The sequence below is a fragment of the Notamacropus eugenii genome, chromosome 3, assembly GCF_028372415.1.
Source record: "Notamacropus eugenii isolate mMacEug1 chromosome 3, mMacEug1.pri_v2, whole genome shotgun sequence".
NCBI classification, from domain to species: domain Eukaryota; kingdom Metazoa; phylum Chordata; class Mammalia; order Diprotodontia; family Macropodidae; genus Notamacropus; species Notamacropus eugenii.
Genome location: NC_092874.1, coordinates 76099323 through 76127165, shown reverse-complemented (window position 1 = coordinate 76127165; position 27843 = coordinate 76099323). Strand labels below are relative to the sequence as shown.

The 27843-nt window shown below is 37.4% G+C and overlaps 1 long non-coding RNA gene across 2 annotated transcripts in view; it reads right to left on the bottom strand.

Annotated features, from left to right (window-relative positions):
• Positions 1-3278: 3278 nt before the first annotated feature.
• LOC140532899 (uncharacterized) overlaps positions 3279-27843 on the bottom strand; it is a 125189-nt gene continuing 100624 nt past the window's right edge. The window contains exon 3 of one of the 2 annotated variants that reach the window (XR_011976728.1): positions 3279-3570. This is a non-coding gene — a long non-coding RNA (uncharacterized lncRNA). Of the gene's footprint in view, positions 3571-14973; positions 16450-27843 lie in introns of those variants that run through there. The other variant, XR_011976727.1, reaches the window with a different exon arrangement.

Here is a 27843-nt window from a genome sequence, read left to right as displayed (position 1 = left end):
GATTGTTATCCCCAAGCTACATGCATGTGGGGGGGGGGGGGTGTATGTGTGTGTGTGTGTTTGCATACATACACATATATACATATGTAAGTATATGTGTGTGCATGTGTATGTGTGTATCCAAGGCTTGACTCACTTCCTACCAAATGCCACTTACAGAAAGACCACATTCAGTGAACAGCAAATGAACCACTTATATGGAAATATCAGAGGAATCAGAGATGTTATAGAGATGAAAACAGAAGACTTTTGGGATACCCTATATGAGCAAATGAGCTCTCCCACTCAAGAGAAAAATTAGACAGACATTGAGAGAAGGAGAGAGAAAAAAGGAAGAGAAAGAGAAAAGGAGAGGAAGGAGGAAGAAGAAGAGGAGTGGAGAAAGAGAGAAGGAGACAAAGAGGAGAGAGAGAGGGAGGCAGGGAAGGGAGAAGGAGGAGAGTGTGAACAACCCATATCTTACCCAAAGGGGAATTCCCTGAAGTCTCTAGTGAAGTAGTGGGGATAGGGATACATAATCAAGGTGCTGACCCCTCTCTACATATCAGCTTCTCCCCAACATCATTCTCTCTCTAGGGACTTCTCTCTATAAAGGGACTAGAACCACCTATATGTCTCTTCTCTCAAAGCTGAAAGCCAGAAGACAAGAAGTCTTATGCAAATGAACCTGAGCCCTTGGTTTCATGACTATGAGTGAAGACTTGAGGCTTTAATTTGCTGTCACCATGAAATTCAACCAACAGAAAATCTTGGCTGAATTCAGAGCACTAGTCAGTATCAAAAAAGCATCAACCGTGGGATTTCAATCCAGCATCAATTCTCTTTCCCCCGTACAATAAATTTTGTGTACAAATACAAAAACAAAAGGTAGAGCTGGAAGAGGGAAAAAAGTAAATAACCTAGCAAAATACAGGCATAACCACTCAAAAAATGTCACCATTCTCTTCAGTATAGGCATAAACAATCCCAGCCTGCTCAAATGATTTTAGGGCACCATTATATTACAGTACAGTTACGTTTAATATCATCTCTTTAAGAAGGCAGAAAACTTTACAAGTCATTCTGGAAACATTTCTTTCATAGAGATTTAAAATGACAAAAGCTTTTTGGACTTAGAGAGGATAGTTTTTACTACAATATCTAGAAAATTTCACTTGTGTGGAATATCTTATCCCCTGATAATGATGAATAAATAAGGCAGATAAAATTCCCCTCTTCCTCTCCCAAAGAAATCCTGGAACTCCATGGGTATGCTGAGTGTAGAGAGAAGTAAAGAGCTTTCATTCAAGTAAAATGAACTACCAATGGAGTAAAAAGTGCTATGTTCTGCAAAATCCCAAGATTTTGAAGCTGTTCAGGACTTCAGAGAAGATTGAATCCAATCTAGAATCTTACCAACAGAGGAATTTAGGCCTAGAAAGGTGAAGAGACTCACCCAGAGTCACCCAGTCTATAAGTTGCAGAACCATTATTAAATTTGCATATGACCCTTAAGTCCCATGATCTTTCCATCACACTGCACACTGCCATCCTTGTTAAACAGGGTAAGATTTAGAGCTGAAAAATGTGTCAGGGATCATCTAGTTCAACACCCTCATTTTAGAGATAAAGACACCGAAGCCAAAAGAATCTAAGTGACTTGACCAAAGTCATTGGGGTGACCTTCAACCTAGATGTTCTAACACAAAATGCCATGCTTTTTTATACTTTATTGTACAACTTTAAGCTATCAGATATCAGAATCAGGATATCAGAAAACTTGGGGAAATTCCTGCTTTCCTGGGAGATGCAGAGAATGACCACTGTCGGCATCCAATCGTCATTGTTCACAGCAAGCCAGGGGGGTCAGCCAGCTGGAAGAGGGAAAAGGAGCAGGAAGGATGCCAGGAATACCAAAGCTCAGTGCCAAGAATTGAGGAGTAAGGAGGGAAGCCAGTAACAAACAACAAACTAAATATACATTCACAGAGCAGAGACAGAACTGGTGTCAGACGGCTAGCTAGGGATTCTCAGGAGACAACTAGCTCTGTGGTAAGCTTGCAAGGGAGCATAACCAAATTCTGAAGGGTCATTTCATCCCCTTGGCCTCCTTCCTCTGGATCTCCCAGCACATCAGGCACTGAAACACATTCTGGCACTCCTGCCATTGTCTTGGCATGTAACCAGGCAACACAGAATGCCCCCAACATCCCAGAATGACATGGTCCTTTGTGAATAATGATAAAGTAATTTTCCTTATTTGTAAAGTACAATTTTAGAGTTATACATACATATCTACACAGGCATCTTCTGTTATCTAAGACAAGAGAAAAGACAATTCTACGAGTCTGGGGGTTCTGTTCTGGTAAAAAAAAAAAACACAACAAAAGAAAATGCTAGCTCAGGTCTTTCAGGCAGGCTTATACTGACAAGTCAGAACCTACACTGGACAGGAGAGTCAAGTGGTAAAGAGATGTGTTTCAACTGTTATCTTCCAAAATATTTGTCAAATGAGTTGAGTAAAACATGAAGAGTTACACGCACACACACAGACACACACGGTTTCTTTCATGAGATGCACACATAAGTTAAGTCACCCACATTTACCAAGTTGCTGTTTGCTTAACCCATCTTCTGCACAGGGGCTGTATACACCGTTATTATTAGGTAAATAGTAATAATGCACAATAAAAAGGCCGAATGATAGAGCTAGATGTGACCTTAGAGATCTGAAAGAAAAACAAACCTATCAAAACATTAATCATGCTATCTGGTCTATTCCCCAGAGGAAAAAAAGTACAGGAAGATGCGATAGAAAACCAAGTTGTTTCTTTGAGTATCTTTCTCTCTTCAGAAGGGATGAAGGGAGACTAGAGGCTGTGGTGTGACAGGGGCTCTACACACTCCTATAAATCACAATATGTGGAGTCAGTGGAGCACTACAGCTGCCTAGCACACCAGCAAAAGATGGTGCCTGCAGCAGCCGTAGGACAGCCACTCTCCCAGGCTCCAGGTGCTTCCCTGACTGATGTCACTTCCATCCTGTTGGAACAGAGTCTCTGCCAGTATCATCAGTCAGGCCTGAGCCTTTTCAAACATCAAGTAAGCCACATGCCAGAAGGAAATGAATGATGGAATTTTATCCCTATGCTACACATTTACAAACCTAAATGACTCGAGCCTAAAATTCAGTTTGGATCGGTGTCTGAAGTTTGTCATCATCGGTGTTGTTAATATAATAGAAGCAGACTTTTGTTATAATTATTGCTAATATCTTTATTAATAATCATTCCATTTATATGGCATTTTCAAGTTTGCAAAGCACTTTACATGGATGATCCCATTCAATTCAACTCTGGGAGGTAGGTGCTTTTCACTATACACATTTTAGATATTATAAAACTGAAGCCAAGAAAGAGGGTATTGCCAAGAGTCACACAGGTGGAAAATTTCTGGGGTAGGATTTGAATTCAGGTCTTCTTAACTCCAAATTGAACAGCCTATTCTTTGCACTACCTACCTGGCATCCATGATTTTCTATGAATGGGTTTAAAGTTATTTTAATCATTGAGCCACTGATCCTCCATGTCACTGTGGAGACAAACAAAAAAGGATTGTTGCACTTCATTGTTGCTGTTGAGATCCATTCTCACCCTTCTCACCCTCAAACACACACATGGCATTTGCAGGGAGTACATAACTTGAACTTTGATTCTACCTTGCCTCTAACATTTGTATAGACCAGTCATTAACCTCTCTGATCCTCATTTTCTACATATGAAAAATGGATACAAAAATACCTACAGTACCTTCCTCAAAAGTTTGTAAACTTCTTTGCAAATTCCAAAGTACTACATGAATTTTAGCTAATAATAATAAGTTGACAAATAATTAAAATCAGAATAGGATCATTAGAATTGACTCTCCACAACAGTCATATTCTACCTCAGAATTCCAATAGAGTTCAGAGCATCCAAACAAAGAACTGAATGTTTTGGGGAGAAATGTTTTTGAATGTCCCTAAATCTTCAAGTTTGTTCCAGAATTCTTCATTAGAGTTATTTTTTCTGTGTTTCTAACATTTTTCATGCATATACATCATTGTTTGCCTTTTGTTTTCCCCTTTAGATTGTGAGCTTCCTGAGAGCCAAGAACCTTTTTTGTGTTTTATGGTTTTAAGGGTTTTTTTGCCTTCCTTTGTATCTTTAAGTGCTTAGCACAAGGCTTGGCACACAGGATATGATAAATGCTTCCTGATCTGACTATGGGATAAGCAAATAACTTTTTTTTTCTAAGCTGTGTCATCTGAAATTTGATAACATTCCATCTATGTCTTTATACAAGTCATTGAGGAAATGTTAAACAGCTAATGACTAAGCATAAATTACTGGGAAAATTATCCAAGTTGACAGAAAACCATTAATGACTATTCTTTGGGGCCAAGTCCAAATCCACTGATGACATCATCACCTAGGCCATATCCAGAATCATAAACTAAGAAATAGTTTTCACTTGGGCCAACAATAGTAAATGGGGTGGGGTAGGGTGGTGGGTCACACAAAAGATAGTCTGTTCACTGGTACAGTTATGCTGGGAGAGGGAGTGATCTGACCCTTTTCCCTACAGGGAGTGGGAGAAAGCTAACATTATGAAATGAGTTGCTCTTTCCAAAATTATCAATGATCACTTCATCATCCAAACTAATAGCCTTTTCTCAGTTCTCATCCTTCTTGACCTCTCTGCAAGCATTGACACAGCTGATCGCTACCCTCTTTAACTTTTCTTCACACTGCTCTTTCTGGCTCTCTTCCTATCTTTCTGACAACTACTTCTCAGTCTCCTTTATTGCAACTACATCCAGGTCATAGTCAATAACTGGATATTTCTATCCTGATCCTTCTTTTCTTCTACTACCACTATTTCATTTGGAAAACTTATCAGCCTCCATAGATTCAATTATCTCTATGATGATTCTCAAATCTATTTATCAATCCAACTCACATACATCAGAGTGGTGAAGAATTTTTAAAATGATAAATATTGGAAGATTTATGAGAAAACAGACACATTGATGCACTATTGGTTGACCTGTGAATGGATACAACCATTCTGGGAAGGAATTTGGAATAACACACAAAAAAAGTTACTAAACAGTACAAGCTCTTTTACCCAGCTAAACCAGTGCGAGGTGGATGTACAAAAGAAAAGAGAGAGGGAAAAGCCCTTAATGTTCAAAAATATTTTAGCAGCTCTTTTTGTGGTGGCCAAAAAAAATGAAACTAAGAAAATGTTCGCCAATTGAGAAAGGACTGAATAAGGGGGAGAATTCTCCCTATTCTTCCTATACTACTTAGAAATCTGTCCTCATTTCTTCATCTTCTACACTAGATTAACATATGAGACTGTCCAGATAATTCATTACAATCTGGGTAAATGGCATCTTCTGCATTGGTCTGCTCTATTGTTAGTATAATAATCCTGCAACAAAGGAAATGAAGTTAATATATAACAAGCTACATTTTGGATATGTTGAGTTCAGAATGTCTTTGTGACATCCACTTTTAAAATATCCAATTAGTAGCTGATGATGTCAAATTAGAGCTCAAATAAATCTTTTCTTGCTAAAGCCATGCCAATTCTTTGCGATCGCTACTTCCTTTTCTAGACCTTCACTAACCTTTCCTTTAATAATACCTCCTACGATTTTCCCCAAAGTCAAAGTCAGGCTCCCTGGCTGAGAGTTTATGGACTCCAATCTCTCTCCTTTTGAAATGAAAATCAGGATTATATTGCCTTCCAATCCTGCAGCACTTGAACTGTCCTCTCTGATCTCTCAAGGATCCCTAACTTTGGCTCAGTAATGTCATGTGTGATTTTTTCCCCAGTATCTGAGAATGTAGTTTATTTGAGAGAGATGATGCTCTTTTGATAGTTCCTGACTTATCTTAGGCCTCAACCTCCCATTAGATGCTTCTGTTTTATCCTTTTCCAGTTCAAAGGTTATTTCTCTTTCTCAGGGGGAAAAAAAACAAAACAAAACCAAAGCAAAATAACAGTTGAAAAGCTTTGATAACATATCATCCTATCGATCCTGAACAGGGTCCTATTCCTTCTTTGATCCTACTCTTTTCCCCAACATAACTGAAAACAAACAAAAACAAAAACAAACCTTTGGACTGTTCTAAGTTTTTCCTGCCAGTCATAGCCCATTTGGAGACTGAGCACTCCAGTCACTATTTTTATAGGAGTGACATATTCCTGTTCTACTATTCACCCTTCACTCCATCTTCTGTAAATTTCATTTCAAAATCAAAGTTTGTCCGTGAGTTCACTATGCATCCACATCTGTCCTCTTAAACAGTTCTTCCTTTTTCCTCATCAGTGAAATTATTTTCCCTTCATGTATTCAGAATGTCCTTCTTGAAAATTTCTCCTCCCAACCCAAGGTTCTTATCTACTGTTTCTCTGAATCCTTGAAATTTGTTCTTTAAAATACTAAGCCATATGTCAAATGGTGCCCAATTTTTTCTGAGCTAATACTGGTGATGCTCTTCTATCATCTTTCTCTCTAGTGTTTTATAAATGAATTTTTATTCTAAACTGGTGCTGCCTGAGGACTGATACCATCATGTGTCCACTGTCTGAGTTGGTTTCTGGCCACTTTGGGCATTCTTGTTGTGGTGTTTGCTTTAATTTAGTTAAGCTAGATAATGGTGATGAACAAAATCAGTATCTGTTCCATTTCTAATTTCCCAGATATATTACAGTGCAAAATTCAGAATACAGTTTTATAATTTTCATGAATTCAATCAATCAAACAACAAGTATTTATTTAGTCATTTCTATGTGCCAGAAACAATGCCAGACACTGGGGAAAAGGGATTATTAAGAAGTATAAGAAGTATTCTCTGCCCTTAAAGAATATTGAATGTGATTGGGAAAATGAGACAAATTCCATAAAGGAATACTGAGATTTCAAAAATAAGAATGAGATCAATAACCCAATTATTTCTCTGATTAGGTGCTAATTAATTAACACCTAATTAGTACTTAATTAGCACCTAAGTAATTGGGTGCTAATTAATATTTCCTCATTAGTTTTTGTTGTGGCTATATTGTATCATAATTTTGTAATTGAAGGAGATCTGTCCATGATATCATACATTTCATGTCTAATTGGATATGGGGGTTGGGAAAGAGAGAAAAATTAAGGATTGGTCCAAAGTTGTAAAGCTGAGTGACTAAATGAATAGCAGTTCACTTGACATAATATGGATTTTTGGAAGAGGGATGAGTTTGGGGGGAAATATAACAAGTTGCCTTTTGGATCCAAATGTTGAGTTTGAGATGTCTTTGTGACATTTAATTTTAAAATTTCCAATTGACAGTTGGCGGTGTTAGATTGGAGCTCAAGAGAGAAACTAGGGATGGCTATAGAGATTAACAGTCATCTACATAAAGATGATGCAAAGGAATTATCCATACAGAGATGATAAATGAACTCATGGGAGCTGATGAGATCACTGAATGAGAGAGAGCAAATTTTACCTAGGACAGAGCCTTAGGATACATATATCCACAGTTAGTGGACGTAACATTGATAGAGATTAATCTAAGGATGCCGATGAATGTTACAAAAGGAAGGATAAGAACCAGGAAAGAGTGTTTTCATGAGAAACCACAGAACAAAGAATATCTAGGTAGAGCAGGTGATCAACAGCAGCAAATACTACAGGATTCCAAAAGGATGGGGATTGAGAAAAGACCTTTATATTTGTCATCAAAACAATCTCTAACAACTGAGGAAAGAGCAATTTCCATTGAATGATGAGATTGGAAACCAGAGTCAAAGGATTTTGAAGACAATAAGAGGAAAAATAATGGAGTCAGTGGATGCAGACATCTTGTCCGAGGAGTTTACCTAAGAAGAGGGGGACAGGTGAGAGTGATCATGGAGTGTAGGATCTAAGGAAGCATTTTTAACCATACAGGACAGTGAGTTTCTTACCCAAGAGAAAGAGTCAATAGACAGGGAGAGATTAAATATTAGAGAAAGAAGGAGCTTGATAGTGGGGACAATCCGAAAAATAAAATAGGATGGAATGGGATCAAAGGTGCAAATGAAGGGTAGTCCTTGAAAAGCCAAAAAGAAAAACCACCTATTCACCAAAGGATGGAATAAAGAGGAAAGAGAGAGAGATGTCAAAGGTATGTGAAATGAGGAGAAGGAGCTCTTGATGAAAGACCTTATTTTCTTATTGAAAGAAGATGGAATGAGCATGAAGTGATATGGATAAAAGTAAATTTGTATTTGTCAATAAAGCACATATTTTAGGGTATACAATGGAACAAGAGGATAAAGAAAGATATCAATAGTGGAAGGATAGCGCTCGCGTGGACTGAGATGGGATAGGAGGGCTGGGCACCAAATTAAGGAAGTTTAAAAAGTCAGAAATTGTCTTTACTAGAGTGAGTGGGTCTCTAGTTCTCAACAGGCAAGAGTCCTAACTGTGTTCCAAACTGCAAGGAAGAAAATCCAGGTTTCCTGCAGAGCCAGATAGTGACAGATCCCCCGACTGCAACCCATAAGGAACAATTCTGTCTGATCCATCTGTGATAAATGACAGCTGTGACAGGTGTAAATATCCCAGTGTTGTAAATTTTATAAAGCAACACATCTGGGCCATCTAGCATTACACTATAGCTTGTTTCACCATCTCCTGTCTGATAAATAAGCTACTCTGTGGACAAGGTGATCCAAAGCCAAAGCAATGGAAACCAGATGAGGAATGGAGGAAAAAAGAGACATCCTGAGACAAGGAGGCCAGGAAAGAAAATTCTATCTATCCCTCCCTCCCCGCCCCCACTTGTTGGTGGCTACTCAGATTTATTCATCTCAATTATATCAGTTATTCAGCAAGTCTCCACACTGTGGAATAGAACTTCCTGTAAGCCTTCTGGGGCTGCTAAGAAGAGTATAACTATAGTAGTCCAACAGCTGGGACAGTCACTTACAATGAACGGAACAGCACAGCTGCACTTTCTTTTTTTTACGTTGAGTGTTTGCATTAAAACATGGTCAATTTAATGAATACTTTACAAATCCAAGATTAAAAAATTATATCAGAAGCTAAAATCTGGAGGACAGACACAAACGATCAGGAGTGTTTAAAATGGTTTAAAAATCTAATTGCACAAGAATAGCCAGTTGATGACCAGCATACAGATTGCTAGACCCCAACAACCTTACCTGAGGCACTCACAAATGTTTATCTTCACTCACTGGATTCTTCCACACTTACCATAATGCAAAACAACAGCCACTTCAGAAACAAAGGACTTTGTATGCCTTTCTATCATTCAGTCACATTACTAAATGTTTGACAGCATTAAAATTCAAGTTTAAAACAAAATATCTAGGAAAAAGACTCAGAAGTGGAAATTGATTCTAAAAAGCATGTTTGTTTTGCTCTCTGAGTCAACTCAGTTATAAAGTCAACCCAGACACCAACTGGGAGGGACTATGCCTGACATGCTTTGGGAATTACATCTCACATTTCTAGATCACTTTAAGGTTAACAAACTACTTTTCTCACAGCAGTGCTTTGAGAAATTTTCCAGATGAGAAAGCTGAGGGTAAGGCTAAGCAACTTCACTATATAACCAGAGTTATTAGCACCACAGCAACAGCTCAAGTCCAGATCTTCAAATAATAAGACCAGAACTCGTCCTTTCCTTCCCAGATTCCTCCCCCTCTCCCCGCAGAGCACCTAGGACAGTGCTTAGCAAGAAACTTAAATGTTTATTGCTTGAACTGAATTTGTCTTTACTTTCCTATCTGTGAGTTTACCAGCTACCAAAGGCATCTATATAATTTTCACCTTTAGACAAACAAACAAAAAAGTGCAGTCATTTGTACTGGAGTGATTCCACTACATGAAAGACACATCAAGGTGGTTTTTCATTTGTGGGGATGATTTTTCAGTCACCTATCTAAGACCTCTCATCATTCTGAAGGGTGAACAACAGTGAATTGATTGAGTTAAACAATCACTGACATTTTAAATTAGTGGACCACTGAACAAGGTAATTATTTAATATTTACATCAATTTTTTTCAACCACCCTTTACTTTTTTTTTCCTGGGTTCAAATCCAGCAGCAGGTATACCTGCTTTAAAAGGCAAGGAAGCATGATATAGTCACCAAGGAGGAGAGAACAAAATAAAAGCAAGAAATTTAAAAGGAGAAAGCCAGAAGTAAAGCTACCAGGGTGGAGGAGGGGAAATTGGAGGAGAGACTTTACTAAAATGTTTTACTTCTCAGTCATCAGATTCCATACATTTCCACCCTATACTTCTGCCACAAAAAAAAAGCAATTTACCTCTTACATACATGTAGCTATTAGGTCAGTGCATTACCTCACTGTACTTATAAAGCCAAAATATCTTTTCTGTTTTAGAAGTGAGCCTTCCTGTGTTTCATGACTATAGACATCATTCCCTAAACAACTGTGATTAATTAATGCATTTGTGTAACCAGACAACCATGTCACCTAAGCAACAAACTATACAGACTTAGCATGTCTGTTGTCATCCAGTGAAACTTACATATTTAATGACATCTCTCATAGTTATCAAACAATAGTTCTCACGGTATTGGGGTATACTGAAAAGAATTCTAGGTTTAGAACTCAGAGACCTGGGCTTTGGTCCCAGCTCTGATACTTACTCTGAAATGACTCTAGAAAAGACACCTTAACTCCCAAGCCCCTGGTTCCAGCTATATCATACTTTCACTACCTACCTCACAAGGACATTATTTGGAAAGCAAATTGCAATCCTCAAAGTGTTATGGAAATGTTAGTTATTATCATGATCATCCTACCTATGCACAAACCCTCCATTATATTGAAAGATAAAGTTTCTTCATTTGACTACCCAGCAGTTGCATCTGCCTTACAACCTGATGTCCCAGGGTGGGGGAGTCAGATCTCAGACCTTCCTCTCTGAATGTACACTTAGTAGGGAAATAATTATTCACAGGCATTTAGCACTATATGGTTTACTAAAAACTTTCCCCTGTAATACCTCACTGTGTTAAGTGTTGTCACCTTTATCACAGATGGGAAAACAAGCTCAAAGAGGTACATGACTGATCCACAGTCATAAATAACAGCTGAAGGAATTAAAATTTGAACTCAAGCTTCCTGAAGGCAGGGCAGTAGGTTAGTGAATAGAGCACAGGCCCTGGAGTCAGGAGGACCTGAGTTAAAATACAGCTTCTGACACTTACTTGGTGTGTGACCCTGATGCCTCCAAAAAAGAGTCTCCTGAAACCAAGCCCAGCATGCTTTCCACTAATCCCAGACTACTATCAATATGAATGGCCCATGGCATCTTTCCATCACTTTACACTGCACTTTATGATAAAATCTTGCCTGGTTTCAGGAAAACCCTTGCTCTTCTGCTCCCATCCCACTAATCTGGAGACTACAAGGGCTCATAAGACACATATGCAGCCTTTCTGTGATGACAGCACTTATTTCCACCTAGATAACTGTCCAATAATTAGGGCAGGTAAATAGCGGTGCCTGGAGTATGGTCTCATGATCCAAATAGCTAGGCTTCCCATAGACATGATTAACAACAAAGCAAATATAGTAAACTTTTAGAATAAAGCATGCCTTTAAACAATATTACTATTAAATAACTCAAAATAAAAATAAAGAACACTGCATTCAAGTACAAAATACAATTAAAAAGTAAACTTCAAGAAATACACACACCTTGGGAAAATTAGGTAGTATTTTGGGGGGGAGGGGTTGTTTACTTGCTTACTTTTACAGATCGTTAAATGTTATCAGTCACTCCTTAATGTAATGTTACTTTTCGCTAGACTTGAGTAGAATGCTCCCTAAACCATTCTTGGCTTGCCAGGAGCTTGTCTAGACCACTAACCAAGTCTCCATCAATAGGGACAGTTTTATTTAATCTTTGATCTTATCTCTAACAGAAAGCAAATGTTAAGTTTCTTCCTTAGCAGTCCCAAGGGGCTTCATCAACACCACCTTTTCACTCAATTGTGTCTTTCCTTGCCCTGTGGCAAGGCATAAAGAGAAATATTTCACTCAGGCCCCTGGACTTCATAAAAATCATGCTAGAATATTTTCTCCCCTTCTTTTTTTTCCACATAAGGAGTTTCTCTGTTATATATCTTCTTAGTAACTTTGTGGTTCCCCTTTCCAAGAGGCTAAGTCAACCAGGATCCCCATTGCAAGCTCCTCTTTGCATTAGCTGCCACACAGATGAGGTTGCCATGATTCATCTCAGGATAGGGGACTCATCCTTCCCCACTCTTCACTGGAATCACCACAAGGCTGAAGAATCCAGAAAATACATTATATCCAAAAAGCATAAGTAATGAGTCACCAAGTCTTTGGAGTCACTAGAAGTTAAACCTCTAAACCAATACAACCTTGTTATACCTACTTTAACTTTAAAACATATTTAAACAGTATTTTATGTGGATTTTATTAGTATTGCAACCTTGTAATTTCAAAAAAAGTATTGATGTCTTTCATTTTGACAAGAGATACTTCTCAACAAATATTAAAACAAACCATTTTTAAAAGTACTAAGAAAACAGTTTGACTATAGATTTATTAGCAGAAAGAAAGGGTGAACCCTTTAACTGTGATTCATACTTGAACTTTTACATTGGCTGTTGTATTTGACCAGTGTTTAACTTCCTTTTGATGTTCATTTTATACAGATTTATAATCGGGATCAGTTGCATACACAGACTCCTCCAGCTGACTCAACCTATGCACAGCATACATTGCTGCAGTCATATTTTCACAGTCTGCGTTGTTCTTTCAGTTTCGCATCATTTCATACAAGTCTTCCTGTGTTTCTCTGATTTCTTCATGTTCATTATGCCTCATGTTATAGTAACATCTTTTTATAGTTAAACGCAATTTATACAGCCATTCACTAATCACTGGACACATATTTTGTTTCCATTTTTAATGTCACTTCTATGAACAGTTTTGTAAATTTATATGTTTTGTAGTTGTTGCTGTTGAGTCATTTCAGTTGAGTCTGATTCTGTGACCCCATTTGGATTTTTCTTGGCAAAGACACTGGAATAGTTTGCCATTTCCTTCTCCAGCTCATTTTACAGATGAAAAATGGAGGCAAACAGGGCTAAAAGTGATTTACTCAGGGTTACACAACCAGAAGTGTCTGAGACCAGATTTGAACTCAAAAAGAAGGGTCTTCTTGGTTCTAACCCAAGTTCCCTATTCACTGTGCCACCTGGCTACTCCTCACTAGATTATAAAAAGAGGTAAAGAGATGGTTTTTTATTCTGACCTTTCATATGTCCACCCTTGAATTCAAAAAAAAAAAACAAACAAACAAGAATCAAAGTATATATTGACTTAATTTAGAGGTTTTCTACCAACTGCAGTTATATGTTGTTATGGAAGGTGCACTGAATTTGGAGTCAGAGGATAACTGTCACTTTCTAACAGTGTAATAAGTTCATTTCCTCATATGAAAAATGGTGGTGGGTAGATGGAGAGAATGCAGTTGCGCTGCAGCCAGAGATGTACCCATAGCAATGGGACCTGGGATCCAAAGTGGAAATCAAAAATAAATTCCCCAAAAGTTGTTTTATACGCCAGTTATCTAAGTAAATTTCATTGACAACAAATTAGATTGTCCCCATTTAGGACCACCACCTTCTTACAGTTTGTCATTGACATCTTCCTATTTCCTCTTCTCTTTCTTGGTGCCTCCTCTCCTTTAACTCCCAGATTGCTTGCATGAGGGCTTTGTTCTCAGTTAGCTGTCAGCTCATTTCCATTGTTAATAGTTAAAAAGAAAGGTTTAACCCATGTCCCTTGTAGCTTTATGTATTTTAACACTGAAAGCTAAAAAGATTTTGAGATCTAAAGGAATAACTCCTGAATGATGATACGCATTACTCAAAGAGGTATTATGGAAACATCATTTATTAAGGCCCCACTATGTGTCAGGCAAGATGCTAAGTGCTTGGGTTACAGGGACAAAGAATAAAACAATACCTTACTGCCTAGACAGCTAGGTGGGGAAAAAATGAATATTTAACTGATGACTAGCTTTTGACTGGGTTGTTGTCATTGTTCAATTGTGTCCAACTCTTTAGAATCCATCTGGGGTTTTCTTGCCAAAGATACTGAAGTGATTTGCCATTTCCTTCTCCAGCTCATTTCACAGATGAAGAAACTCAGACCAACAGGGAAATGTCTGAGGCCATATTTGAACTCGTGAAGATGAGTCTTCCTAATTCCAAGTCCAGTATTCTATCCACTGTCCCGTTTCACTGCCGTAACACCTCTCTGATGGAGAGCTGAGTTTATATGTCTACTGGTTGAGAGCTGAGCTTGATATTTTGATAAATTCATGATTTCATCAGTGTTCTCCACTCATCAGATCCCAATCATTCCACCTCAAGGGAACAGTATTTTTTTAAAGCCTCACATTAATACAATCTTTTTCTACATGTACAAAACCCTATTATACTGCTCTACTGTGGGGAAACTACAGACCATTTGATTTGAATCATTTGAATGATTTCTGTTGAATGAGAAAGTGTGACTCTTTAGTCGAGGGATAATATTTAATACCAACTTTGAGATGGAAATCCCCTGTACTCCAACTGTGCTGGTTACAAGGACCCCTAACATGCTGAGCTAGCTACATACTGTGATGGGGCAAACCCCTGAACATCCACAACTCTTAATAGAAATCATTTTCTAGGACAAATAGCATGAGTTATATCCTATGCTTTTCTGTTCTTAAAGTTTTATTAGTTTTAAGGCAGGCTGTTTGGAAGATCACCTTCCTCTCTCCTAAGCTGTGCCAATATCATACCAAAAATTGAAAACCCCCACAATATCCATCTTGAGATAATTCTTTTAAGATTCTGAGTGTAGTTTGGACCTGGAAAGCCTTCTGTCATCTGCAAAGAAGGTGGACTACTCCACACTGAGAGGCTGAGGAAAACAGTAGGTAGAACTTAAAGGGAAAAAATGAATGTAAAATGAAAAATGAGGTTTCATGTTTGTCCCCTACGCTTTCTGGGGGCATTTTTTTCATCATACACAAAAGGGGGAATGGGTGTGTATGAAAGATAAGGATAAGACAAGGGTGGAAGGGGTAAGATCAAGTGAGATAATATAGGTAAAGTATTGTATAAGCGCTAGGGATTTTTATTACTGCTATTATGGTACATGCTTGAAGTGGTTTATACAAAATAATGCAAAATAAATGCAAGATCATTGAATATAAGGTAATTAGGGAGAGAAGATAATAGCACTTGGGGATCAGGAAAGGCATCAAATAGAAACTGTCCCTCAGGTGAATTCTGAAAGAAGCCAATGATCCCAAGAGAGTAAAGTAAAAAGAGAGAACATTGAAGAAATGGAGAATGGCTGGTGGAAAGGCACAAAGATGTGATATACAGTGCTGTGTGTGAAAAACAGAGAGAAGAACAGTTTAGTTGGCCTATAATGATTCTAAGAGGGGAGCAGTGTATTACGAGACTAGGAAGAAAGACCAGGGCCAAGTTATGAAAGGTTCTGAAGCCAAGTTGAGTTGGCATTTTATTCTAAAGTCAGTGGGGTTTACTGAGTCAGAAGAGTGGTGTGGCCAGACATTTGCTTAAGAAAAATCACTTCAACAATGGCATGGAGGATGACTTGGAGTGAAAAGAGACTGAAATAGACAGAAATTACAAGTAGGAGGCCATTGTAAGAGTGCTGAAAAGATGGAATGAGGGTCTGATCTAAAAGTATGACTGTGAGAGTAAATAGAAAGGATCAGATATGAGGAATATTATGGTGATAGAAATGACAAAATCCATTCATCAACTGGATATGTGGGGTGATAGAAAAGGAGGATAGGAAAACTTCATTTTACACCCATTTCTCCTTCTTGGGGGTTTGGAGACACCTGCTCTCTCTTCCTTTGCTTCCTTCCTTTCCTTTTTACCCTTTGTATCACTTCTTTGCAAAATGCGCTCTCAGATTGGGATCCAGCTCATCTCCATGTGTTACTTTGCCTGAGGAATATTAGCATTTTAAGTCTTACTTGACTATGGAATAAAAGCACCTTTCTGGTACCAGAGAGCATGGAATCCTTCCTGGTGCCCTGGAATCCTCATTACATATCTACTTACCCTGTATATGTGTGTAAATGTGGTTCAAGCAGACACCTTCATTTCAGGGATTTCCTCTAAAAAAGAGGGTTCTTCTGTACCTACTTGTTTTTACACACCTTAAATGTTAACCATTAATGTTAGTTTCATCTTCATTATACTTCTTTAGGCATCTTTTGAGACTCCAGCATAGGCTCTCTTCCCTTTAAATGTCTGTAATCTCTTTTTCCGTGATTCTACCCACTCCCATGGCTTCACAATGTCACCTGGTGGAGAGGGGGAAAATATATCAAAAAATAAGGGTTTGAGGTGCTGCTCCAACTTTTACTAGCTCTGTGACCCAGGGCAAGCTATTTTTACTACTCTGAACCTCAGTTTCTTTACCTGTAAAATGGGAAATAATAACTCCTGCCTCAAATCCCACCCTTTGATAGGAATGAGGTAGGAGCATTTCAAGCTAATATTCCAAATGTCCTTAGAATTTGACCCTAGGACTGATCATGATGAGCTACAGGCACAACTGACTTATTGGAAATTCATTAAGATACAAGGGCTAAAAGATGATCCCTAAGAGATGATCCTCAAATCTATTGGAAATAAAATGTTATTTTATTTGCCATTTGCAGCATGCACATAATACTTGGTGTATTACAACTTTATTTCTTAATGAGAAGTATGGTGGTAAATATTTAACAACCAGTTCTCTAGGGGGAGAATGTGCCCACAATATACTTTGAAATTTCATCTTCATTATGAAAATTCTCTCCATCACTTCCTTAAAGATAGGAAATCAACAAAACATAAAACAAGCCCTGATCTGTAGTATTTGCTGATTTCTGAGGTGAAAAGGCTCACATTGAAAACTTAAAACAGCTCTTTGGAGATGCTAAGAAAGAGCTGGCTCCAGCACACCCCTGCTCCAAATATTCCCCCATATGGATGCTATTCACTAGTGGCCAAACTAGGTTAGAGGTGGCTAGACTATAGATTAGATAGAGAACAGAACTTAAAATCAGAATGAGCTGGACTCAGTTCTGTTTCAGATGTTTACCAGCTCCTTTGTAGTTCAGTTGTTCCATTGTGTCTGACTCTTTCTGACCCCATGGACCATAGTATGCCAATATTGTCCAAGTGATTTTCTTGGAAAGGATAATGGAGTGGCTTGCCATTTCCTTTTTCAGTGGATTAAAGCAAACTGGGGTTAAATGACTTGCCAGGTCACACAGCTAGTATCCATCTGAGGTCAGATTTCAACTCAAGTCTTCCTGAAGTCACTAGAGCCACACTCTATCCACTGAACCACCTTGCTGCCTCCTGGCTCTGTAATCTTGGGCAAATCAATCACTTAACATTTCTCAATCTGTTTCCTGATCTATCAATGGAGATCATAAGAGTACCTACCTCAAAAGATTGTAGTGAATATCAAATGCAATGATATTTGTAAAGCTCTTCCCAAACCTTTAAGTATTATATAAATTGTACCTATTATCATCAGAGCTATTAGTGGCAATTCCCCAAACACCAGTTCCTCCCATTCTTATTGTATGGCTATTCTGCCTTTGCCCATATCCTTTCCTTTGCCCAGAATTCCATCTCCTTCATGCCACCCCACCCTTATCTCCATCATGAATATCCTACCTCTCCTCCAAAGTCCTTAGACAACATCTACCTGAACTCAACTAGCACATTTTCAATAAAGAATTATTTTTTAAAAATGCCACAGTGCAGGAGGGTGGAAGTATTCACTGAGTGCCTACTATTGTGCCAAGCACTGTATTAAGCACTTTACAAACATTACCTTATTTGATTCTTTCAACAATCCTGTGAGCTAGGTGCTATTATGATCCCTGTTTTGGAGTTGGAGAAAATGAGGCCCAAGGTCACACAGACAGTAAGTGTTTTCAGGCAAATTTGAACTCAGGTCTACCTGACTACATGGCCAGTGTTCCATCTACTGAGCCACCAAGTTGCCTTGTTAAATCAAGTCAATTTGTTTACAGAAATTATAGAGAGGTCCATTATAGTAATACAAGATCAGGTCACCACTACCAGGAAAGTCATTATTAAGGAGTTAGGGATTACTGATCAATGGAAACATTGAAAAGAAACAATAAAAATCCTGGGATTTTATAATACATCACCCTGGGTTACAAATATTTAGCATCAGCTAAATACATAAAAGAAATAGCTAAGTGACCAGAATTATATATTCGATGTTCATTATTCATAAACCAAACAACAATAAATCCCTATGCTATAAATGCAAACCTCTTAGGAATTTAACAAATAAACTTTACTAGAACTATAGCATTATCAAAGACTACTATGTGGCCCATAGTCCCCTGAATGTAACATTGATTCGATAACGATTTATAAACACCATTTTTAATAGGTGGTACCATATCAAACAGCCAGATTCCAAACCACATGGAAGAAAAAACTTTTGAAATACAGAGACATAGCAGAAGAATTAAAAAGAAATACAAATCACCTCCATTTCCCTATGTACTAACTACTAGAATTGCTCTGAAAATACTTTCAATGAACCTCTAAAAGATGAATCTGTACCCCAGTACTCTCATTCAATTCTAAGAAATAAATCATTTCTCAGATAAATGGGTTAACATATATTTCCAGAAGAAACAGCATTTTACACTGCGATAGGTAAGGCTGAAAAATAGGCATATTCTACTGGGCTCATTAAACGTAAACATAATTGTTTTACCTGCCAGTGGAGTTGGCTATGAGCCAAGGATGGTACCAAAAGTGCTTCTAAGGGCATCATTCACATGAATCCAATCAACAATATGTTGACGGAAAAGTGTTGAACCAATGGTTCTCATTCACATTAGTTTATAGAATCATAGAATCATTGACATCAATACAAAGCCAAGTCATTGCTAACTACAAAAAGTTCATCTTTAAGGAATCTAGCTTTACTAATTGATGTTGACAGTTAAAGACTGGTCTCCCTCCTTACCTAGGCTAAAATTATTTTCCCATTTCCCATTTTCCCAATTCCACTTTTTTTTACACAGGAGCTTTAACTTGCTCTGTTTCCAACTTGATGAGTTTTGCCTTCTCTAGGCAACCTGGTGACCATGGAGCCTACCATATTAGTGCTAAACTTAGCTGGAATGCTTGGTCAGCACAGTTCACTGTAGTTCAAACAAGGTTAGCCCCATTAATAGAAGGGGTTATAAACATATTACTACATCTGGCTTTATGCTAATTTTCCAAGAAAATGGTAAATATGCTGCATGTTGCAAAATTTAATACCTACAAAATACCTAAACATCATAAAGTGATCAAAATTTGTATGTATATTGATAATAATAATAAGGTACATTTCAATTAAGGTAGGTAGTTAGACTTTCCTCACTTTCTACACAAAACAAAGCCACTTCAAAAAGTCATTACAATTTCCTCCTCCATATTAGTTTGGGCCAGGAAGCATCTCTAAAGTTGTTAGATACCTATTAACACCTTATATAGCTCTCTAAAGAATGTGTTAAGTATTCATTAGCTCTTATAGAGAGTCTATCTCGGCCTAGGTTCATAATGGCTATTTACCAAATAATTTTCATGAATACATGTCAACTGTGGAAAATACTGTACAGATTATTGGAATCCAATATTCTAGTAATGTGAAAAATATAATGACTGGAAGTAAAGGGGGAGAGGAGTAGCAAAATTGCAGGAAGGTGCAAATTGCAGTAAGTTAAATAAGGAGTGTCACCTTTGTTTGTAGACAGCAGGTTAATAATGGATGTAATTTGGTGAAATGTGCATTTTAATTGAATAAAGCTTCTTCTTCCCTTTTCCTCCAAAATATAAATATCAGTTGATTCCATTTCTTTGCTAAGACTTTTATGTTACTTCATAAAGAAACTCAAATATGGCCAAACATTTTCCCCCAAAGCACAAGGTTTTATAATGTCTATATAATAATGTCTATAAATATATTTTTTAAATGAACTAAATCAATTGATGTCATCAATTAATGAGAATGGGGAAAGGAAGGGGAGCAGGAGGGGAAGGATGAGTGAGGTAGGAAAGGGAGGAAGAGGAAAAGGAAAGAGAAAAAGAGAGGGAGGGAAAGGGAGAGTACCAGGAGTCAGATTTGGTGGAGGTAATAAAGGTAATAAAGATAAAAATAAAGTCAAAAAAGTCAGTGCTACTGAGAGTAAAATACATGAGGCATAACTCATAGTTTGGGAAACCCCCAAAATGTAAATCTCAGGCAGAAGATAAATCAGATTTTAAATTCATCATTTGCTTATTCACCTGGGGCAAACAAGTCTCAGGTCAGGTCTGTACATGTAGGACCATTGGTCTTACAATCTCCCCCTTTTTCTTCTTCCTCAAAATGTATAGTCCTAATTATCTATAGAAGGAGAAGTGATGGCCAGAAAGAAGTAGAGGGCTCAAGATAGGGAAGTTTGGTGTGTGTGTGTGTGTGTGTGTGTGTGTGTGTGTGTGTGTGTGTGCCTGGTTGTTTTACTTTGGACAGGGTTAGATTGGTTTTTGATATTATTTGGAATGTTTAAAATGAGGACAACAGGAAGGTCCTAGTACTTCTACAGCCTCTATTGTCTTCCTACTCATTCCCAAGTACAGTTGATTCATTATCAAGCAACCAATATGCACTGGTTGGTATCAAGAAATACACTTTAACAGTGCAAGACTACAAGAAAACACTGCATTGTTGGTGGAGTTGTGAACTGATCCAGTCATTCTAGATGGCAATTTGGAACTACCCTCAAAAGTCTACAAAATTATGCGTACTCTTTGACTCAGCCAATAGGTCTATACCCCAATGAGATTTTAAAAAAGAAAAGAAAGGAGCCTATATACACCAAAAAACAAATCATAACAGCTCTTTGTGTGGTAGCAAAGAACTGCAAATTGAGGGGATGCTCATCAATTGAAGAATGACTGACAAGTTGTGGCATATGACTGTGAGTACTACTGCGCTTTAAGAAATGGTTTCAGAAAAACCTGGAAAGATTTAGATAAACCAATGTAGATGAATTGAGCAGAACGAGGAGAACGTTGTGCACAGTAACAAGAATATTGTACAGTGATTAACTGTGAAGGACTTCGTGACTCTTAGCAATACAATGATCCAAGACAATTCTGCAAGATGTGTGAAGAAAAATGCTATTCACATCCAGAGAAAAAACTGATGGAATCTGACTGCAGATCAAAGAATATCTTTTTTTCAACTTTCTTTATTATTCCTTTTTTCTGGTCTGCATTTTCTTTTACAACATGGCTAATATGGAAATGTTTTGCATGACCACACAGGTATAATGTATATCAAATTGCTTGCCTTCTCCAAAAAGAAGGAGGAAAGGGAGAGAAGGAATGTGGGAATTTGTAACTCAAAATTTTAAAAAACATATGCTAAAATTTGTAGCTTATGTGTAAGGGAGATCCCCTGGATCCATGACACAAGAAATGTTAAGAATCCATGGGCTCAGTGACTTCCAGGTGCATTTTCAGCTCTGGATCTATGATTCTATGTGTCAGATACCTAGATACCTATACAAGCATGAAAGTTTTCCTTCCCCTGAAGAAACCTTCATTCTTGTGCATGGAGGCTGGAAGGGAAGACAAGACACCATATGCACAGAAAAGCACAAAATATATATGTAGCAAGAAGAAAATAATGGAGAAGGGAAACGAGCAACTGGATAGAATAGGAAAGGTTTGGGATTTTTTGGTTTGGGTTTTGGTTTGAGTTTTTTGTTTGTTTGTTTGCTTATTTTTTCCCAACATGGCAGCAATAAATGGAGCTAGAGATTCTCAGAGATAAGGAGGAAGAGCATTCCAGCCATGGAGGCAACCTGTGGAGGAATATCAATTGGTATGGCTGGAGTAAAGATTGTATAAAGAGAAGTAATATGAAATAAGTCTGGAAGGATAAGTTGGTGTTAGATTGTGAAATGTCAGATGAAGGAGTTTATACTTCATCCTACAGGAAAGACACCAAAAGATAGCCAGGTGCTTATATACTGGGCAGACACACACACACACACACACACACACACACACACACACACACACACATACACACACATACTTTACAAATGAAGTTTTTAAAAAGTTGAAAAACCTTCAAGGACAAGAATAGAATATCATAAAGGAAGGAAATGTTTGTCAGGGCAAACCATATGTAGAAGTAGTTTGTCTCTCTTACAACCCAGCCCTAGGCTAGACGAGAAAATCCGGTAATGATAAATGAAGCTAACCCAATAAGTAGGTGTGTGTACACCTGAGTTTTGTATCAATAGGATATATACTAGACACAAATTATCTAAACTGTATTTCTCCAAAGACTAGTTAAAGATCAAAGCCTATTTGAAGTGAGAGAATTGTAATTTTAAAATTAAGGGAAAGGACAACAGATTGTATTCGTTTGGTAATTCATTGTTGTCTCCTTTTGTCTACTATCATAAATCCTTCAAAGTCTTCATTCCCCTTTGGTCTGAACTATTCTGAAGTCTTAATAACCAGGGAGACAAAGGGAGAGGTGAAAAGTATTTTTTTTGTTTTGTTTTGTTGTATTGGGGGGGGTGAAGAAAAGAAATGACAGATCAGCAGAAAGCAAGAGGAAATAGTTTCTGGATTTCTAGCCTCACCAGAATGCAAGCCATTGAACAATTCACAATAATTAATAATAATATAATAGATTTCCTTAGTAAGTGAATTCCATTCCTATCAAAATCATTGAAAGAAAAGTTCTGGAGGGGAGAAGAGATGAAGGGAGAAAAAATTCTGTTAAATAACGTTAATGATTTTTATTGCCACACTCTTTGATTAGGACCATTTATTTTGTTTATAAATCTCCATCTCACAGCTTCTGTAAAGATCTGCCATGTTTGCTTTGCCATCTTCCAGGGTACCTCCAGCCTTACACACAGCAGGCTCTCAAAAAAAAAAAAGTCCTGAATAAGTAAAGCAAGTTATCATTTTGCAAAAAAGAAATGCAAATATGGAATTCAAAAAATATTAATCATCAGTCTCCCAGGGTCTTCCTCCTCTTCATTTCTCCTTTTCTATCCTTATTTTAAATTACTCCCCACTACAGATCTTCCATTCTAGCTAATCTTGTGTGTTCACTGTGTCCCAGTATTTCATTCTCCCCTCTTCCCCCCATGATGTTCTCCCTGCTTTACTCCAACTATCCAAATAGTATTCATTCCTCCTAGCCTAGATCAATTCTGAAATTTTCCATGAGGCTTATGCCAGACCTCAGTAAGCTCTCCCTTCTCTGAATGGCTACATTTCTTATGGCATTACCAAATAATTTTATCTAATTTTACAATTTAATTTTAATCTATTGCTTGAGGATCTTTTTTTGCTGTAATTTGTCTCACTAGATAAACTATAAAATATTCATGAGGAAAAAATGAAGTTAAGTAATTCTTGGCCATCGTATACCATGCCAGGCACATAATGGGTATCTTAATAAATATTTTCTGATCAATAATAACAATAATCAATAATGTTTTCATGTGCTTCTAAGGGTTTTCAAAGGTCCTTTACATATATTATCTCATTTGAACCTTAGAACAACCCTGTGAGGTAGGTACTGTGGGTACCATTATCTCCACTGTACAGGTAATAATAAGTCATCATCATCATTTAACATTTGTGTGGAGTTTTAAGGTTTGCAAAATATTCTAAATATAATGTTCTCATTTTATTCACATAACAAACTTGTAGGATAAATACTATTATTATTCCCAGTTCTATAAATAAGAAAACTTAGACTAGTAGAGGTTAAGTGACTTGCCAAGGGGTCACATAGTACGAGTGTGAAACAGAATTCAAACTCATTTTCATTTACCTATTACCATACCTTTCCAACAAATGTTTATGGAATCCCTGCTCTGCTATCATCTACATTTTTCTCTCTTTCATTGTCAAAACATCTAGAAAAATTTCCCTAAACCCAATTCCTCTACTTTCCTCCCACATCTTATAGTTTGGCTTTCATGATCACTGTTCGATTGAAAATATTCTATCAAGGGTCACTAATGACTCACTAATTAGCAAATGATCCAATCTAGTGGTCTCTTTTCCCCTCCTTATCATCTACAGCATTTTACCCTATTGACCACCTTTTACTACATAATCTTTTCTAATTTGACTTTAGCCCTGACCAGTCTTTTTTACTTCAGACCCTTATATCCAACTCTCAATGTAACATTTCCACTAATATTTAACATTAAAATTTTCAACTCAAGATGTCTCAAAAGGAGCTTCATACCTTCATTCCCAAACTTTATTTATATTCGCCTTTACTATGGCAACTTCCTCCAAACTCAAAACTGTGGTGGTATCTTTATTTCTTCCTTGTTCATTTTTTCAAATCTAATCAGTTGCCGTAACCTGTCAATTCTACTTTCCCAATATCCCTCGTATCTGTTCTCTCTTCTCTACTTCCACTGCTGATACTCCAGTACAAGCTATTGTTACAGTTCAGTCAGACTATTTCAATAGCCTTCTAATAGGGATTCCACTTCTCCTCTAAACTCTTTTCCATAGATCCTTCATATCACCACCAAAAACAATATTGCTAAGCAATATTAATATTATTTTGTAGATATTTGTAGATATATAATAATATTAATATTATTTTGTAGAGATTAGATTTGGCCAGTCCTCTCCTAGCTAGAGAGATGGATAGATGGATAGATGATAGACAGATAAATAGATAGATAGGTAGATAAATAGATAGTTGGATGATAAATAAATGAATGAATCAATGAATGAATAAAATAAAATAAAAATAACCCTAGGGCTTTTTATTACCTAGCAAATAAAGCTCAGATATATTTGCCTGAGATTTAATGCCTGCCATCATCAATCTTATCTCAAGATTGTTACTTCCATAAATGCTTCAATCCAACTAAATTAATCTACAATCTGTGCTCTAAAATGTCCTAATACTTTTATGCCTCACTAGCTTTTATTTTCATGTTGCTGTCTCTGCCTAGAATGCCTTTCTCCTTCCTTTACCTGTTCACTTTTCTATCCTTTAAAGCTCAACACAAATTACACCAATCCCAGGAAGTCTTCTCTGATCCCTCCACTTAATAATTATCACCTCCCTTCAGTCCTCCAGTAGCACTTTGGATTGCTTTAGTGCACTTAGCATTTATCATTCCACATTACTGTTATCTGTGTATATCTTATATGTAGGTCTTAGACTATGAGCTCCATGAGGACTGTGTCTTATCTAAACTTTTATCTCTCAGTGTCTAGCATAGTAAACTATACATTGAAGGTGCCTCAGAAATATTTAATTGAAAGTTTTAGACATTTATCTCTTCTCTCAACACTAAATAGCTTCTGAACTGAAAGTTAACAGTATTAAGTAAAAGTTAAGTTTGACAGGTACTGATTATAAAGGAAAAACCCAACCTTACTATATAGCTTGTGGGATCAGTCTCAATATTTTTCCATATTCCTTACAATTTACATAGTTGTGCTGAATTATTGTTATCTATAATAGATATATGCAATGGTCCTCACCAGGTTGTGTTGTCAAAATAGTTTCACTGAGAATCATTAAATAGTTCAATTAATTTGTTTTGGGGCTCGGAGTTTTTTTCTCCCTTTCTTCCTTTGATGTCTAGAAAAGTGTCACTTCGGAATACAACCACCCCTTTTAAGAGAAAGATATTCTGATTTCTAGGGTTATGCATGGCTGGGCTTGCCATCTATCTTCTAGCTCCATTTAGTTATAGCTTGTCTGGTCCTTTAATGGTTACAGACCTCAAGGAGATTAACAGAGGAAGGGGGAGAGACAGAGACAAACAGAGACACGGGGGGGGGGGGGGAGAGGAGGAGAGGGGGAGAGAGGGAGAGGGAGAGGGAAAGGGAGAGGGACAGTGCAAGGGAGAGACACAGAGAGAGAGACAAAGAGAGAGACAGAGGGAGAGAGGGAGAGAGAAGGGAGAGAGAGAGAAGGGAGAGGTAGAGCGGGATGGAGAGCGAGAATCTTTCAGTTTTGTTGGGCTGCCTCCCTTTGCCTTTGACTGCCCCATGAATGACTTCTTGGTCTATTAGCAAAATTTGTTTTAGGTTTTCATGTTTTCCTGCCCTCTGATTGCTGGATGGAGCAGCCATAGCTGAAGTATTTTAAGTACCATTTTGTAGATTTGTGATCATTTACGTTTCAGTGCTTGAAATCATTACCCAAATGAATGAGAATAGTAGGTTAGGAGCCAGTTGATCTGGGTTCAAGTTCAATCTTTTCCATAAACTAGCTATAAAACTTAGAAAATCAATTAAACTCTATATTCCTCAATTTCTTCATCTATAATGCTATGATAGTAACACTAGGTTTATCTCAACAAATCATTGTAAGGTTCAAATCAGAAAACGTATGTCATCACCAATAAGTATATATCAAGAGCCTACTATGTATAGAGTACTTTAAAAAGTTAATGGTGCTAGCTACTTAAATGTAAGGCATTATCAGGGATAGGCTACCTTCATTGGCATAAGGCACTCGCAGTCCAATAAACTCTCTCTCTCTCAATACATTCACCACTTTCTCTACAATTAACTAGGAATTGCCTGGAGCACTGACAGAGTTTAAGGAAACTGTGGAAGGTCCCACAAACTAGCATGTGATTGGGGCAGAACTTAAATCTAGATCTCCCTGGATAGCAGGTTGGCTTTCTGTCCACTGTACCACAATGCCCCTCAAGACATTATTATTAATAGTATTACCACCACCTAAATCTAAAAAAAAAAAATCTGTTAAATAACAATCAATCAGCAAAACGTTTATTCAGTGCCTATTTTATGGTAGGTATTGGGGATGCTTCACTGCAACAATTATAACATGCAAGGAATAAAATATTGTAATATATTATATAATATATATAATCATATAATATAATAATAATAACACATTTATGGAGGACTTAAAGGTTTTCAAAGTGCTATATAAATATGATCTCATTTCATCCTTACAACCACCCTGGAAGATAGATACTATTATTATCCCATTTTACAGATCAGGAAACAGGAAACAGCCAGAGGTTAAGTGACTTGCTTAGGGTCTGAGTCAGTGCCTGAAGCCATATTTGAACTCAGGTCTTCATGACTGCAGACTCAACATTCTATCCACTGTGCCATAAAGGTATGATTTCATTGTCCTCTGGAAATGTTTATAATTCAAAAAGTAACTTCTACTTTTTCTAAGCTTATGAGAAATTTTTGTTTTAATAGTTATGAAAGAGAAAATGTGGGAGAAAAAGAAGATGGTGAATTTTGCTTCAACCATGAACTTGCTCATCAGCCCCATGTACTTCACAGTGATGGATCTTTACACTTAGAGGTGATAGCAGTATTAAATAGAATATTAAGCTGGCAGTCAGAAGACCTGGCTTCAACCAAGTCAGATCCTTATTAGCTAAGTGACTGTGGGCACATCCTGAAATATCTTGAACTTCAATTTCATCATCTATAAAATAAGGTCAGCATGACCTTCATTGAAAGTAGCTACGTGGTGTCATGGATAGATCTGGGCCTGGAGTCAGGAAGACCTGAATGCAAATTCAGCCTCAGACACTTGTTAAGTTGTGTGGTTCCTGGCAAGTCACTTAACCTCTGTTTGTCTCAATCCACTG